This window comes from Cervus elaphus, chromosome 33, assembly GCF_910594005.1.
Source record: "Cervus elaphus chromosome 33, mCerEla1.1, whole genome shotgun sequence".
In the NCBI taxonomy this organism is placed as follows: Eukaryota; Metazoa; Chordata; class Mammalia; order Artiodactyla; family Cervidae; genus Cervus; species Cervus elaphus.
The window spans coordinates 39,938,708-39,957,361 of NC_057847.1; the positions used below are offsets into that span (position 1 = coordinate 39,938,708).

The 18,654-nt window shown below is 41.3% G+C and overlaps 1 protein-coding gene across 10 annotated transcripts in view; it reads right to left on the minus strand.

Annotated features, from left to right (window-relative positions):
* Window positions 1-18,654, minus strand: part of TANC1 (tetratricopeptide repeat, ankyrin repeat and coiled-coil containing 1) — a 241,903-nt gene that overhangs the window by 140,233 nt on the left and 83,016 nt on the right. The gene's annotated exons all lie outside the window — the stretch shown is intronic.

Genomic DNA, 18,654 nt, shown 5'->3' on the forward strand with positions numbered 1-18,654 from the left:
ATTCCCCACGGGTCCTGTCTAAAACTCCACACTTGGATTCTGAGATTTGCCAGGCCCACTGCACACGACTGGAGCAGCAGTTCCCAGCTCTCCTCACTGCCTCACAGAAGGGAGCCCAGGCCCTCACGGAGGAGGCCGCGGTGAGTGGTCAGGGGTACAGCACCGCCAGCGAAAGCGCCCCAGCTGATTCTCAGGTGCACCCAGGAGGGAGAACCGCTGAAGACCGAGGGACCACAAGAAAGCAGACAAAAAGATCTAAAAAGTGTGTGCTCCTATTACAAGATGGTGGGGGGCTGAGGGTGTTGGAGGGAAATGAAAAGGAAAAGAAACTCGAGGGAATATTCCATCATGCGGATGATTAAATAAAGGTTTCCATTATTCACAATGTGTATCCTTCAGTGTATATGTGTGTGCATACACACACCTGTGTTTGTGTATATACATGTGCATGCACACAATGTATGTTTACATGATATACATGTGTATATCATGTAAACATACATACCTGTACACGCATGGAAGGTCTCTAAGAAGGACACAAAGGAACCAAGTGCAGTGGATGCTCTGGGAACAGGAACTGACCAGCTGGGAGCTTGAATGGGAGATAAATACACTTTTAACTGGTTTATATTTTTTTTCTATGTGCATATGCCTCCTCTAGGTATTTTAAATTTGCATCCTTAGCATAGAGACAGGGGTGGATATGAAGATCTTAAGTCTAATGGGGCCACACACCACAGCTTAACTTGGCAAGTGGGAGAGATGAAGTTTCGTCTCATAAAGACTGCTCAAAGTGACAGTGTATGTGCTTGACCGGTCAGAGGCAGATGCAGGACAGGGGAGTAAGGAGAGCCCCATGCCCTGCCCCAAAGGGAGCTGGATTCTTGGCAGCTCCCATCGTGCAGCACGTCTCCTCTCTCCTCACCCTCCACCCTGGCTACTCCACGTCCTAGTCATCTCTGCTGCTGGGGGTGGAGTGTGGGCATACTCGTGGATGCAGCTCACAGGATAATCCAAAGCCCTAGGGAAACACTGGTCTTCCCAGGTGGCTCAGTGGTAAAGAACCCCCCTGCAAATGCAAGAACCGCAGGTTCGATCCCTGGTCCGGGATGATCCCCTGGAGAAGGAAATGGCAATCCACTCCAGTATTCTTGCCTGGAGAATCCCATAAGCAGAGGAGCCTGGCAGGCTACAGTCCACGGGGTTGCAAAGAGTCAGAAACAACTGAGTGACTAAATAAAAACATCAGGGAAACATGAGGTCTGTCAGGGATAGGGCAGGATCGGGGGAAGGAAGGCTTGGGGTCTGTTAGATGGGGGGTAAGGGAAGAAGCAGAGGCTAAAAAACAAATGGAATGAGGCAGGACAGGACCAAAGAACAAACAGGGAAGAGGAAGAGGAAGTAGCCCATAGCCGAGTTGGGTGGAGGCAGAAGATAGGCAGGAAAAGCACGAACTGCTTCTCCAGGGATCTTCCCATCCCAGAGACCAAACCCGGGTCTCCTGTATTGCGGGCAGATTTTTTACGACTGAGCCACCATGGAAGCCCTAATCTAGTATGACCTCAATTTAATTTGATTGCATCTACAAAGACCCTACTTCCAAATAAGGCCACTTTCACAGCTATCAAGTATTAGGACTTCAACATTTGCTTTTCAAAGGGACACAATTTCAATTCTCTTCTCCAAATACCAAAAGCCAATAAGCCAAAAAAGCAGTATCTTTTAATCCTGAGGGAGCAAAGAGCATGACCAAACCTCATAAAGCCAAACCAAGTTTTCTAATAAGTGCAGTATCAACCAAACAAATTCTCAGATACCTGTCAAAGGCTCCGAAAATGCACAGCCCATTTATCCTTTTTGAGGAAGAAGTTAACTTAAAAATCAAAGTCAACCACTCAACAGTGGGGACATTATGACTTGAAGGAAAAAAGCAATAAACTATAACTCAAGCCCAGCCTTCAAAGACTTCACTCAACTATCCCTCTTCGGCTTCCATTCCCTTTTCATTTAGGAAATGTGTTTCTCGAACCATATCCTTCACCCCATGGTGCAGAAAGAATCTCTTACTTTATCTGATGACCTCTTAAAACAATAGTGCCTTGTGCCAGAACTGGGTAACAATGGCTAACATTTTTGACATGATTGTGACATTGGGCAGAGAAAGCTCTCTTTACTGTTTCCCACCAACACCCTACCCCAAACAAGAAGAATATCACAGACCACCACCATGACCACTTTCGTTGCCAAGGAACTGAAATTACAAAAAAAGAAAAATATAAGTTTACCATGTGATCATTTTTTCAAACACCTGGGATAAACATTTAAGCTAGTGTACACAATTTTGTACATGTCATATGATGACAACAGGAAAATAATACACACCACCAAAAATGAGAAGGAAATTTAATAAAATGTTGATGGTGGTTATTCCTAAGAGAGTGAGAAGTATCAATGTTTTTCCGCCTTCCTTTTACATTTTAAGGTTGACGTATGTTCTGACATCTTTATAATTAGAATGCTCTGTAAGATAAAACACACTTTTCCAGTAAACATTTATGTGAAACATAACTTTGTATCTATCTCCTTTTACTTACAGAGGTTTCCCGGGAAAAGCCCCTCCACTGGATACCTGTCAAGCCTCTGTCCTCATGAGTTCCTTTCTTCAAGAAGGAGGGCTCACTTTTCCTCTATCCAGCCTCTTCTAACCATGTCCGCTGGTTTTACTTGACCCACCAGGCTGACCTGCCCAAACTGCCCACAGTCATCATTCTCCCAGGTTTTACCGATGGGGATGGTCCTCCTTGTTGACGGTTCCCACAGCAAAGTTCTGGACTGGCTTCCTGTAGCAGTCCTCATGTTGTCCAAGATCCAGTTCCTGACCCTATACAGTTGACCCTTAAATAACATTGGTTGAACTGAACAGGTCCACTTACAGATTTTTTTTTCAGCAGTATAATCTCAGTATTATGCAATCTGTGGTTGGTTGGATGCATAGGTGAGAAATTGCATATACAGAGGAACCGTGTAGATGGAGGGCTAACTGTAAGCTACATACAGAATTTCAACACCAACAGGGTCACAACAGCCCCCTTCCAGGCTGTTCAGAGGTCAACTCAGTACACTTCAAAGTAGTCAAAAGGAACCTCAAGGTGCTGGCTCTGTTTATATCTTTCTCTGCTTTTAACTCCCAAGTTCCAACCAATGAATCCTTCCCTTCACATACAACTGCAACCTGAATATACCCTCTTATATGTAATGACATGGAGAACTCTGCTTTATACACAGAACTTTCTTGAGGGGGTCGGGGGGCTGTGACCGAAGAATGATGAGGGTAAGACCAGCACCTCCACGCCCCACATCTGTGTGACAGCATCCGCAACTGTGCCAGAAGGCAGCCCTGGGGACTTCCCTGGGGACTGCCCTGGCACAATGAATAGCAATTCCTAAAGCCTTGTCTCTACCTCAGTTACACAGCTTGTACTGTCCTAAATACTGAAACTCACTTACCCTAAAGAGTCATATATTAAGTACCCAGATAACACATCAGTATTTATGATAAGTTTTCTGTTTTAATTCTATGTGTCGGTGTTCACTGAATATATCCGCTCTAATGATGAGGATGATTAGGCTAGCCATTATTAGGATCTTACTTGATGTACCAGACCCCCTGCTAAGCATTTTATACCCAGTAGCTAATTTATTCAACCTATTCCATTGGAAGTAAATGCTGTCATTATCCCCCAGCTACAGATGAGGAAACTAAGGCTTAGGGAGGCTAAGTAGGTTGTCTGTAAGTGGCAGATCCAGATGTGAACCCAGGCATTGAGCACACAGAATCCTCAATCACAGCATTACCCTGACCTGCTTCCCCACCCACTGCAGATACCCTGACCAAGCTGCAGACTGTTCGGTGCTTAAGTGATTCTGACTATCACCCGCTGACAGTTTAGCAAGTCATGCTCCTCTGAATGATAATCATCAGGAACATTCTGTCAGATTGGACATGCTGACATTTTGGGGGTGGAAAAATAAGCGGAGGGGAAAAGACTTTTAGAACAATATCATAACCAGTACACCACCCCCTCACTGACTACTCAAATCCAAACCCTGGCAGGCCCCTGTCAGCAGAGCTGTCTGCCAACAGCCCTCGTTACAAGAGCAAGGGAGAGTGGAGAGACCAGTACCATGCATCCTGCTTCAACTCCTTACAAGGAAAGTGGGATCTACAAACATTTGGGGGGAAATGCCTCAAAGTTTCCAGGCAGCATTTAAACTTTCTCCCCCACAAACAGATTAAAAATACAGTGCAACCAACTCAGTACAAATTCTAGAAAGCAGCAAAATAAATCAATTGCGTACGTGTGGCTATTTATCAAGATCCCTTTCAGGCCTGTATTAGGGCCCAGGGAATAGGGGAGAGAATGAGATGACTTTTCACTCTCTGCTTGTCATTTTATTTGCTGTCTTCCTGCTGCATCATTAGCACCATCACCAAAACCACGACAAAAAAGAAAGAAGGAAAGAGAAAAAGCGTTGCTCAGTTTTTGAAGCAGCAGCCTCAATGACATGTCTGGTAAAATATCTTAGCAACAATGTCAATATTGTCTCACCACAGCTAACCATATTAACATTCCACTTTAATCATGATTTCTCAAATATAAAATGGAATGTGCATTATTCACTTCATTCATTCTCTGAGTATCACTCTGGGGGCAAAAAAAAAAAACAGTTTTCTAACAATTTTGATAAAGCTGCATGAAAATTGAACACAACATTGTAAATCAACTATAACAATCAATTCAAATAAATATCTATCCTGGGATAAACCATAATGGAAAAGAATATGAAAAATAACATATATATATATTAATATGTACAGCAGATATTAACACACTATAAATCAACCATACTTCAATTAAAAATAATTCAACATCAAAATTATATTCAAAGCTATTCAGTTTTGTGTATCTAACCTGCAAGTGTAAGAATAAGCAAGTGATGATGAGCAACTGGCATAAATACAGGGACCATACTGACAAATTACTTTGATCAAATCCCATCCCTTGTTATTTCTGTAATGGAATCCTTTCACTCATATGTTTGTATATCTATATTTCAAATTCATTTTTATAGGGCTGCCAGAAACAGTTTACTAGGTAATGGAGGAGCTCCTTTTCCTAGGAATTTTCAAAGTCACAAACACATACTTCTGTCATGGCTGGCTGGGGCTGGCTCTGCAGAGACACAGGAACAAATGGTACGCCAGTGGCTCCCAAGCCTGGCTGACCACTCAAAAACCATTTCAAAAATATTACAGAAGCTTGGGTCCCACCGCTGGTGAGAGATTGACTAGGTCTGGTGGGAATCTGAATCACAAGTGCCCTCAATGAACTAGCCAGGTTTAGAAATCCCTGCACGAGGGCCTTCTCTGCCAAATCTGAGGAGAATACACAATCTCCTAGGTAGAACCCCTCGAGAGCACGCAGATTCTCTTCTCAGAATGCTGGTGGCAGATCCTTGCTGTTCAGATCTCACATTCCTCCCCCTCCTCCCTCCTAGCAAACACATGCCATCCCAGACATTTGCAGCAACTGACCCAGAGCACTCCACCAGGGCCAGGCCTGCTACACAGCCCTCTCCTCCTGCACCAGATGGAATGGCCAGGGTCATGCCTGCCACACAGATAAGGGAATGGAGGAGACAAAAATAATCTGAGATGCCATTGTTTACTAATGCCAAAAGGAGAGAGTCAAGGGGCAGAAACAAAGAAGCCAGAAGTGTATAAAAATTACCAAAAATTATAATAAGAGCCACCATTTATAAAATGCTTACAGTGGTCCAGACACTGTTCCAAGTACTTAACTCACCGAATCCTCAGGATGATCAACAGCCCTCTGAGGCAGATGCTGTAATCATGCCCATTTTACAGATGCAAAAATGTAAACAGTGAGGTTAAGCAACTTGACCTGGAAGCTGAACCTATGCAACCAGCTCCTATACTGCAGTGAACATAAAGTTTTGGAGACAAACTGGATTCAAATCCTAGCTCCCTCACTTAGCAACTGTGCAGTCTTAACCTAGATATTTAATCTCCACTGATAAGTTACTGTTTATAGGAGTTTGTCACACTGTCTAATACACAGTTAAACATTCAAAAAGCAACCGTAAGCCTAGTACTCCATATTTTACCCCAGGGGGTTCACTTCCTAGTTTTTTTCAATATTGAAGAAAAATATCTCACCACTCCCACACAACATCTGAGTATCAAAAAAAAAAAATCACTATATAAATTTAAATATCTGTATATTTTATTTCCTTGCTTAATAGGCATTTTCCAAAACCAGAAACAAAAGTGAAAGCAAAACAAATGCCCTTCATCATCAACATTGTGATGCCTGTTTTAAAAAAAATCTTCATTTCATTTGACTTTCATAATTATTCTATGACACCGATAGAGTGTTACCTTCATTTTATAGGCAAGAAAACTGAAGCTCAGAAAAACAAAGCAATTTGTTCCAAGAGAACTAGTAGGTACATTCAAACTGGAACTCTTACCTAAGCTTCCTGAAGCCAAACCTGTGCTTATCCATCTTTAAGATGCTGCTTCCATAAATCAGAGGGATCTGAGGTACTATCTGGGAGCCCAATAGCTATGGTAACAATTTAATGGATAGTGGGGGCAGGGGGTGGGGGTGGAAACCAGAATTTCTAATCTTCAGACTCTTAGAGCTAAGGATGTAGCTCTAAGAGATTTAATCAGATTAGCAGCATCAAAACTCTCACATAAAGTAGGGAAAGAAAGCCGACCTCCCTGAAATAATGACTTATAACCTCAGTCAGTTTTCAATACTGAACTTACAGAATTAAAACAAAATCCTTCCCTTAATCCTGTCAAAAATGGAGTCTGAGTTAGATGAATCTTTTTAAGTTTTATAATTCAAAATTAAACATGACATGTTTCACTTGCTTACAACTCTGGCTACTAAGCCACCAATGGTTAACACCACTTACCAAAATATTAAAACACCTATTAAACTCAACAGAAAATTAGGTAAATGAACAGGCAGGAAAGAGAAAGAAATGCAAATTTTGTTGTCAAATACTTATATACTATCTGCCAAGCATGGATTCAAGTAGTTTATAAATATTAACTCACGTAATCCTCGTAAGTAACCCATGAGGCACAGAAAGTTTAGTTACTTTGCTCAAGTTCACACAGCTGGTAAACTATGGAGCCAGGCTACAAATCCAGGCAATGTGGTTTCAAATGGCTAACAGTCATATTTAAATGTGTTTGGATTCATTCTAAAGAACTGCATAATTAAAGCTTACTGGAAAAGATTAAATTGTTCATTTGTTTATTCACATGCTTATCAGCAGAGGTTATAATCATTCTCACATATTGAAGGTGGAACTGTAAATTTAATGTCACATTTCTGAAGGGCAATTTGACAAAATTTAGAAAAATTATAAATGAATGAACTTGTTAATCAAAAATTTTTCTTACAACTATTTTTATGAAAGGACAGGAAGTTAGGCACAAGGAGATTTATTCTAGCATTGATTGTAATGACAACAAAAAAAGATAAAACCATCAACAGGAAAATAATAAAACAAGTTATAGAATATTTGTCCAATGTAATACCGAGCAACTTTTAAAAAATCTATATATTAGTGTTTGCTAATATGAAAATGTGTCTAAAAATTCAGTCAACATCGTAATTTACAGAATAAAACACATTGTGAAGTCTATGTAGGTTTTCTTAAAGACGTATATGCACGTATAACTACGTATATGCACGTATAACTACATATATGCATGCCTACACACATACATGCATAGCAAATATCTAGAAAGATTTAAAGAACTGTTAACATTCCTTTGGGGAACAAAAAGGGAAGCAGAAAACAACTGGGGGGTATTTTTACTTTTAAAACCATTCTATAGTTTTTTAATGATTGTATATTAAATATTACATTCATGGTATTTGAGTGACTTTACAAAAAAAAGAGATGAAGTTATAACCATCTCAAGGACATTAAGCAGAAAAGGACTTTCAGATATAGAAAAAGAAAGATATCACAGTGCTATTAAATCTAAATTAAGACCATGTAAGAATCTGAAATAAACCTGGGAGAGGCAGAGGAAAAACTTCAAGAAGGGGGGGGGGATATCCATGGAGAGAGAAATTATAATTTACAACAGTCTATCTTGAGGATGTGTTTTTCTTTATATTTACTCAGCACCAGAGATAAAAATAAGGGAACTAGACAGAGACATAGTAGAAACTGAACTAGTCAAAAACTCTACCTGGAGCCCATCTTTGCTTTAACTAGCTATATGACCTTGGACAGTTGCTCAAAGTTTTCCAATTTATTTCTCAAAAACTGAAGACACTAAATTCAATTTCTAAGATCCTCCTATATTTAAAACCTTTTACTTCATTACCTTGGTTTAAAAAAGAATCTCTGGGGACTTCCCTGGTGGTCCAGTGGCTAAAATTCAGCGTCCCCAGTGCAGGGGGACTGGATTTGATTCTTGGTCAGATCCCACATGCCACAACTAAAGATCCCGTGTGCCACAACTAAGACCCAGCACAACCAAATAAATAAATAAGAATCCTTCACATAATAACCCAAGAATATGAGCCATGGACAAAGTCTTATTAAGGATATGTTCACCGATCTCCAACTATCCCTGCCTGCTTTCAGGCATTCACAGGACTTGGGCTCCCGGCACATCCAGGGAGCAGGAAGCACTTAGACATTCTGACTGGGTACACAGGCAGAATGTTATCGGGTACCACGGGAAAACCTGATGACTCATTTGCGTAGGTTTTATGTCTTCATTTTGGTTTCTCTATAAATTTCTAAAATATAAGTCAATCAGACTAGCAGATCTCTAGCCTCAGCACAAATAAGAAATTCTTATAATGGAGGAGACACTTTTGTCCATCAAAGACAAGCAATGTGACTTTCAGCAACTTCAAGGAAAATTCCCTTACAAGTAACTTTGAAAGGAAACCCCACTACTATACATCATCAGCCACATTTGGAAAAAGAAAGAACCAAACTAAAGAGTCTCTCACATTCCCAACAGAAAACATGTACTAGGAAATAAAAAGCAAATACCCAGTACTAGAAAGAGCCATGCAAGCAGGCACACACACACTGCTTACACAGGTGGTGAACAAAACAGTCCTTCTTTCTGAAGAACAATGACAAGAGATAGCATGAGCCCATGACACTTACTCCTTGGAAGAAAAGTTATGACCAACCTAGATAGCATATTAAAAACCAGAGACATTACTTTGCCAACAAAGGTCCATCTAGTCAAGGCTATGGTTTTTCCAGTAGTCATGTATGGATGTGAGAGTTGGGACCATAAAGAAAGCTGAGCGCCGAATAATTGATGCTTTTGAACTGTGGTGTTGGAGAAGACTCTTGAGAGTCCCTTGGACTGCAAGGAGATCCAACCAGTCAATCCTAAAGGAGATCAGTCCTGAATGGTCATTGGAAGGACTGATGTTGAAGCTGAAGCTCCAATACTTTGGCCACCTGATGCAAAGAGCTGACTCACTGGAAAAGACCCTGATGCTGGGAAAGATTGAAGGTGAGAGGAGAAGGGGACGACAGAGGATGAGATGGTTGGATGGCATCACCGACTCAATGGACATAGGTTTGGGTGGACTCCGGGAGTTGGTGATGGACAGGGAGGCCTGGCATGCTGTAGTCCACTGGGTAGCAAAGAGTCGGACATGACTGAGTGACTGAACTGAACTGAACAATGAACCTCTGAAAAGTTCATTTCTTTTCACTATCAATTCTTTTTTAGAAACATTCTACTAAAATATCACAGATTTGTACCAAGATATGCATTATTCCAGAGGGTTTTTTTAATGAAAGAAATATATAAACAAAATGCACCCAAACAAAACCATGGGATATTGATATGATAAAATATTAGACATTTTCCAAGACTGGTGACATTTAAAAGGATAGAGCAAAACCTAAGAATAATGAAAAAAAAAAACAAAACAGGATATTTTTCATCAGTATTTTCCAAATTTTCTACAATAAGCATATGCTATACTGAACATTGATTTAAAGGCCCAAGTTTATTCTCACTTTAACTTTTCCAAAACCAAAATGGATATAGTAGCTGATGGCATCTTAAAATTGCTATCAGCCAGAGAATGGTTATAACGTGGCGGGCCCTGACTGTGGAAACCTATGTTATTACATCTGGTAGAGTGACTGGACAATTATAACCTCCTCCAGGTTTCAGTCAACAGACTATTTAAAGTCCACTGTGGAAGGAATAAGAGCCATGGATTTTATCTGAAAGCCTTCCATTAAAACCTCCTTTTGAGATCATGAAAGAATGAAGTCAAACTCTTAGAATGGATGTCTGCAACTGGGAAGAAAGTCCTGGAAAAAAACAGTAAAAAAGACTCAAAAAAATGCTGCAACATCAATGCTCTTAATGGTGGAGATAATGTTATATGGAGAAAAATGAATACTGACAACTAGATGAAAAAAATGATTTAGAAGAATCAGGTTCTGAATATAAACTTGAAATACCTTAACCAATCTATCTCATTCTCCTCTCATTTAATAAAAAAGATTGAGTTATATAAAGTTTCTAAAGAAAGGAAATTGCAAGTATAATATTTTAAGTAATAAAGTATGTCAATTAAATTGATAGCAGTTCTTTCTTCCTTAGTAGTACCCAAAATAATGGTGTGTTTTATAATAAATGAAGTACTGTGTTTACACCGATAATCAGAACAATAAAGACAAGTGTTACGGGCTGAACAGTGATATCCCAAATCCACGTGTTGAAGCCCTAACCCCCAGCATTGATGGCATTTAGAGAAAAGGCCTTAGCAAGATAATTAGGTTTAAATGAGGTCACGATGGGGCCCTTATAATGAAAGTCACATCCTTATAAGAGGGAACAGTGGAGAGCTTTCTGTCTGTAATAGCATGAAGATGCACATACAAGGCACCATCTGCAAGCCAGAAAGAGGACCTTCAACCAGAACCTGATGATGCTGGTGCCTTGAGCTCAGATTTTTAGCCTCTAGAATTGTGAGAAAAAAGAGTGTTGTTTAAGCCACACAGTCTGTGGTGTTATGTTGTTGTTGTTCAGTCACCCCGTCGCGTCTGACGCTTTCCAACCCGATGGACTGCAGTGCACCAGGCCTCCCTGTCCCTCACCATCTCCCCAAGTATGCTCAAGTTCATGTCCATTCCATCAGCGATGCCATCCAACCATCTCATCCTCTGATGCCCTCTTCTCCTCCTATCCTCAATCTTTGCCAGCATAGGGACTTTTCCAAAGAGTTGGCTCTTCGCATCAGAAAACCAAAATACTGAAGCTTCAGTCCTTCCAATGAGTATTCAGGTTTGATCTCCCTTAAGACTGACTTGTTTGATATCCTTGTTGTCCAAGGGACTCTCAGGAGTCTTTTCCAGCACCGGAGTTCTAAGGCATCAATTCCTTTGGCACTCTGCCTTCTTCACAGTTGAGCTCTCACAACTGTACATGACCACTGGGAAGACCATAGCCTTGACTTATGGACCTTGGTTGGTAGAGTAATGTCTCTGTTTTTCAACACATTGTCTAGGTTTGTCATAACTTTCTTGCCAAGAAGCCACTGTCTTCTGATTTCATGGCTGCAATCACCATCTGCAATGATTTTTGAGCCCAAGAAGAGGAAATCTGTCACCCCTTCACAGATCATTGCCTTGTCATGGCAAAGGGGCTTGTGTAACTCAATGAAGCTATGAGCCATTCCATGTAGGGCCACCCAAGATGGATGGGTCATAGCAGAGAGTTCTGACAAAACGTGGCCCGCTGGAGGGGATGGCAAACCACCGCAGTATAGTTGGCATGAGAACCTCATGAACTATATAAAAGGTATTATGCTGTGGCTGCCCAAACTAAGACAACAAGAAAATTTAACATCAGAAGACAAAGTATTTTTAAAACCTGGTACTTAGAAAGAAGTTTTATACATAACTTTAAAGTTATCGATAAAGCTTGCTTGGAGAGGGTCGGTGAGGTGGGGGACAAACAAGCCCTCACAAAGCTACGAGGTATTAACATACAAACTGCTTGATTTTGAGAACTGATTAAGAGTAAGATCATCAGGAAGTCAGCAGTACACAGGTGGCTCTCCTCCTCTTCAGCCAGAAGTGTGCATCCTCTTAACCTCTGCTACTAGCCAGTTCCATGGTCTATAAAAACTCCAGACAACTGTCCAAACCATTATAGGCACCTATGTGCATGTCTATATCTAGAGCCATTATTATTATTGAGTAGTCTGTGCTCTGAGACAGCCTCCAGGCACAAAGAATGTCATCATGTAGCAAATGTAGCAGAATGATGCTTCCACACTCTCTTGTTCTCATTCAGGCGTGTCTGACTCTTTGCAACCCCACTGACTGTAGCCCACCAGGCTCCTCTGTCCATTGGATTCTCCAGGCAAGAATACCGGAGCAGGTTGCCATGGCCTCCTTCAGGGGTTCTTCCCAACCCAGGGATCAAATCCGGGTCTCCTGCACTGCAGCTGAATTCTTTACCATCTGAGCCACCAGGAAAGCCCTCCTAACTCCCTTAAAAATGGGCAACTCTCTGACACAAACTTTTGAAAGCAAACAATTAAAAATCAGCTCTAAAGTCTTGTTACATCTTGACATCCAAGACAGTGCTGTGGTCATCATAACATAGACAAGAATCTCTGATTCTATACTGGCACTACAGATGGCTGATGTGTTGTAACCAGTCTGACACAAAAGACTGAGGGGAAGGTGAGAGACAGACCCAGAACCTACTTTCAAACTCAGTGATTTCAGATATGAATAAGGGCTTCTCAGTTTAATGGTCTATACCTAGCCTAGGGCAACCCAACTGCTTACCCCTCATTGCCATCCAAAAACTGCAAGACGAGTGTAAGGTCAAAGTCCTAATTCCCTTAAGAGAAAAAATTTAGTGTCAGTCAGTCAGTCAGTTCAGTTGCTCAGTTGTGTCCGACTATTTGCAACCACATTGATCGCAGCACACCAGGCTTCCCTGTCCATCACCAACTCCCAGAGTTTACTCAAACTCATGTCCATTGAGTGGTGATGCCCTCCAGCCATCTCATCCTCTGTTGTCCCCTTCTCCTCCTGCCTTCAATCTTTCCCAGCATCAGGGTTTTTTCCAATGAGTCAGCTCTTCACAGCAGGCAGCCAAAGTACTGGAGTTGCAGCTTCAACATCAGTCCTTCAAATGAACATTCAGGACTGATCTCCTTTAGGATGGACTGGTTGGCTCTCCTTGCAGTCCAAGGGACTCTCAAGAGTCTTCTCCAACACCACAGTTCAAAAGCATCAATTCTTCAGTGCTCAGCCTTCTTTACAGTCCAACTATCACAGCCATACATAACTACTGGAAAAACCATAGCCTTGACTAGATGGACCTTTGTTGGCAAAGTAATGTCTCTGCTTTGTAGTATGCTGTCTAGGTTGGTCATAACTTTTCTTCCAAGGAGTAAGTGTATTTTTATTTCATGGCTGCAATCACCATCTGCAGTGATTCTGGAGCCAAAAAAAATAAAGTCTGCCACTATTTCTGCTGTTTCCCCATCTATTTGCCATGAAGTGATGGGACTAGATGCCATGATCTTAGTTTTCTGAATGCTGAGCTTTAAGCCAACTTTCTCACTCTCCTCTTTCACTTTCATCAAGAGGCTCTTTAGTAGTTCTTCACTTTCTGCCATAAGGGTGGTGTCAGTTGTATATCCAAGGTTATTGATATTTCTCCAGCAAACTTGATTCCAGCTTGTGCTTCATCCAGCCCAGCGTTTCTCATGATGTACTCTGCATATAAGTTAAATAAACACGATGACAATATACAGCCTTGACGTACTCCTTTCCCTATTTGGAACCAGTCTGTTGTTTCATGTCCAGTTCTAACTATTGCTTCCTAACCTGCATACAGGTTTCTCAAGAGGCAGGTCAGGGGGTCTGATATTCCCATCTCTTTCAGAATTTTCCACAGTTTCTTGTGATCCACACAGTCAAAGACTTTGGCGTAGTCAATAAAGCAGAAATAGATGTTTTTCTAGAACTCTCTTGCTTTTTCGATGATCCAGCGGACGTCGGCAATTTTATCTCTACTTCCTCTGCCTTTGCTAAAACCAACTTGAACATATGGAAGTTCATGGTTCACATATTGCTGAAGCCTGGCTTGGAGAATTTTGAGCATTACTTTACTAGCGTGTGAGATGAGTGCAATTGTGCAGCAGTTTGAGCACTCTTTGACATTGCCTTTCTTAGGAACTGGAATGAAAACTGACCTTTTCCAGTCTTGTGGCCACTGTTGAGTTTTCCAAATTTGCTGGCATATTGAGTGCAACACTTTCACAGCATCATCTTTTAGGATTTGAAATAGTTCAACTGGAATTCCATCACCTCCACTAGCTTTGTTCATAGTGATGCTTCATAAGGGCCACTTTACTTTTCATTCCAGGATGTCTGTTTCTAGCTGAGTGATGACACCATCGTGATTATCTCGATCATGAAGATCTTTTTTTTGTACAGTTCTTCTGTGTATTCTTGTCACCTCTTCTTAATATCTTCTGCTTCTGTTAGGTCCATACCATTCCTGTCCTTTATGGAACATATCTTTGCGTGAAATGTTCCCTTGGTATCTCTCATTTTCTTGAAGAGATCTCTAGTCTTTCTCATTCTATTGTTTTCCTCTATTTCTTCGCATTGATCGCTGAGGAAGGCTTTCTTATCTCTTCTTGCTATTCTTTGGAATTCTGCATTCAAGTGTGTCTCTTTCCTTTTCTCCTTTGCTTTTTGCTTCTCTTCTTCTCACAGCTATTTGTAAGGCCTCCTCAGACAGACTTTTTGCTTTTTTGCATTTCTTTTTCTTGGGGATGGTCTTGATCCCTGTCTCCTGTACAATGTTATGAACCTCCGCCCATAGTTCATCAGGTACTCTTAACAGATCTAGTCCCTTAAGTCTATTTCTCACTTCCACTGTATAATCATGAGGGATCTGATTTAGATTATACCTTAATGGTCTAGTGGTTTTCCCTACTTTCTTCAATTTAAGTCTGAATTTGGCAATAAGGAATTTATGGTCTGAGCCACAGTCAGCTCTCGGTCTTGTTTTTGCTGACTGTATAGAGCTTCTCCATCTTTGGCTGCAAAGAATATAATCAATCTGATTTCGGTGTCAACCATCTGATGATATCCATGTGTAGAATCTTCTCTAGTGTTGTTGGAAGAGGGTGTTTGCTATGACCAGTGCATTCTCTTGGCAGAACTCTATTAGCCTTTGCCCTGCTTCATTCTGTACTCCATGGCCAAATTTGCCTGTTACTCCAGGTGTTTCTTGACTTCCTACTTTTGCATTCCAGTCCCCTACAATGAAAAGGACATCTTTTGGGGGTGTTAATTCTAGAAGGTCTTGTAGTCTTCATAGAACCATTCAACTTCAGCTTCTTCAGGATTACTGGTTGGGGCATAGACTTGGATTACTGTGATGTTGAATGGTTTGCTTTGGAAACAAACAGAGATCATTCTGTCATTTGTGAGACTGCATCCAAGTACTGCATTTTGGGCTCTTTTGTTGACTATGACGGTTACTCCATTTCTTCTAAGGGATTCTTGCCCACAGTAGTAGATACAATGATCATCTGAGTTAAATTCACCCATTCCAGTCCATTTTAGTTCAATGATTCCTAAAATGTCGACATTCACTCTTGCCATCTCCTGTTTGATCACTTCCAATTTACCTAACATTCCAGGTTCCTATGCAATATTGCTCTTTACAGCATCAAACCTTGCTTCCATCACCAGTCACATCCACAACTGGGTGTGGTTTTTGCTTTGGCTCTGTCTCTTCATTCTTTCTGGAATTATTTCTCCACTGATCTCCAGTAGCATATTGGGTACCTACTGACCTGGGGAGTTCATCTTTCAGTGTCCTATCTTTTTGCCTTTTCATACTGTTCATGGGGTTTTCAAGGCAGGAATACTGAAGTGGTTTGCCATTCCCTTCTCCAGTGGACCATGTTTTGTCAGAACTCTCCACCATGACCTGTCCGTCTTGGGTGGCCCTACAGCGCATGGCTCATAGTTTCACTGAGGTAGACAAGGCTGTGGTCCATGTGATTAGATTGGTTAGTTTTCTGTGACTGTAGTTATCAGTCTGTCTGCCCTCTGATGGAGAAGGATAAGAGGCTTATGAAAGCTTCCTGATGGAAGAGACTGGCTGAGGGGGATACTGGGTCTTGTTCTGATAGGCGGGGCCATGCTCAGTAAAAATTTAATCCAATTTTCTGTTGATGGGTGGAGCTGTGTTCCCTCCCTTTTATTTACCTGGGGCCAAACTATGGTGGAGGTAATGAAGATAATGGTGACCTCCCTCAAAAGATCCCATGCATGTACTGCTACAGTCCGTGCCCCCAGCCCTGCAGCAGGCCACCACCTACCCACACCTCCACTGGAGACTCCTGGACACCCACAGGCAAGTCCGGGACAGTCTCCTGTGGGGTCACTCTTCCTTTCTCCTGGGTCCTGGTGCACAAGGTTCTGTTGTGCCCTCCAAGAGTCTATTTCTCAGTCCTGTGTAAGTTCTGGCAGCTCTATGGTGGGGTTAATGGCAACCTCCTCCAAGAGGACTTATGCCATACCCACACCCAAAGCCCCTGTCCCTGCGGCAGACCACTGCCGACCAGTACCTCCACCGGAGATGCTCAAACACAGTTCTGTCTCAGCCTCCGTGGGGTCCCTGGGTCCTAGTGTGCACAAGGTTTGTTTGAGCCCATTGAGTGGGTTAATTTACACTAATTTAGTGCAGATTACCCTTAATGAAATAACAAAGTCAACGTAGGCCAAATTTTTGGTAACCTATCTCTCCTCTCAGGAATGATGATTTCCAGTAGATAATATAAAATCAAGCCGTTTTATATTTCTATAAATATTAAAACTATGCAAATAGGTCACATGAAAATTCAAATATGGAGTTGTATGAGAATTAAGAAGCTCTACATGACAAAGTTGTCTGAAAACTTGGTTTTTAGAAACTAAAACCATTTTTTTTAACAGAAAAGCAGCTTACATTAAAAAAATTATTTGTGAAATGAAATTAGGTTTGGCCAAAAAAATGAACCCTTAATTGTTTCTTTCTCTAATAGATATTTTATTGCATTTACACATATACATACAAAAATGGACCCAAGTAAATAAGTGCTGTTGTTTGAGAATTTTGCTACATCCTTTATGATGATTTGGGTAGGCTGTGACTTACTAGCAGTCATATTGGCCATAAAAAGTGGAAGATCCGGGATGAGTCTTGATTTTACCTTCTCCTCAGTCCAGACCTTTCTCTAATTATGCCTCTCACAGGAATCAGTTCAGACGAACCAGCTTAGGCCATTATGTACAGTGCCTGACACACACAATAAATGCTCAGTGTCTGTGCCCATCCTTCTCTTTCATCCTTTATATTTCCCTAAAACCAGTTCAGTTGAGTCACTCAGTCATGTTCGACTCTTTGCAATCCCATGGACCACAGCACACCAGGCCTCCCTGTCCATCACCAACTCCCATAGCTTATCCAAACTCATGTCCATTGAGTCGGTGATGCCATCCAATCATCTCATCCTTCGTGGTCCCCTTCTCCTCCTGCCCTCAATCTCCTCCAACATCACAGTTCAAAAGCATCAATTCTTCAGCGCTCAGCTTTCTTTACAGTCCAACTATCACAGCCATACATGACTACTAGAAAAACCATAGCCTTGACTAGATGGACCTTTGTTGGCAAAGTAATGTCTCTGCTTTTTAACATGCTATCTAGGTTGGTCATAACTTTCTTTCCAAGGAGCAAACGTCTTTTAATTTCATGGCTGCAGTCACCATCTGCAGTGATTTTGGAGCCCCCAAAAATAAAGTCAGCCACTCTTTCTGCTGTTTCCCCATCTATTTGCCATGAAGTGATGGGACCGGATGCCATGATCTTTGTTTTCTGAATGATGAGCTTTAAGCCAACTTTTTCACCCTCTTCTTTCACTTTCATCAAGAGGCTCTTCTGCCATAAGGGTGGTGTTATCTGCTTATTTGAGGTTATTGATAACCCTAACCCTACAACATATAGGGAAGCTACAAAGAGGATGGGCAATGGAGCCTTCCATATATAAGATTTTCACTAATTAAGGATATGCTGAAGTGAAACATCTCAGCAACTTGACAAAACTGTACTTTGAAATCTATTCCTGGGACTTGCCTGGTGGTCAAATGGCCAAGACTCTGAGCACCAATGCAGAGGCTTGGGTTCATTCCTGGTCAGGAAACTAGATCTCACAAGCTACAGCTAAGAGTTCACATGCCACAACTAAGACCTGGCACAGCCAAATAAATAAGTATTTTTAAGAAAAAAATAAATATATTCTTAAAGCCACCCGCTAACTCCTGAAATTTCTTTAGCAAGAGGGAAGTCTCTCAATTTAACTTCACAAAGAAAAAGGATAAAATGCAACTGATATGATATAGGCTAAAAGGTAAAATGAGTTATTTCCAAAGTATAAATCACCATACAACAGAGGAATGACTCAGAGCAGCCCTAGTCTTATCAGAAGGGGAAGGCTA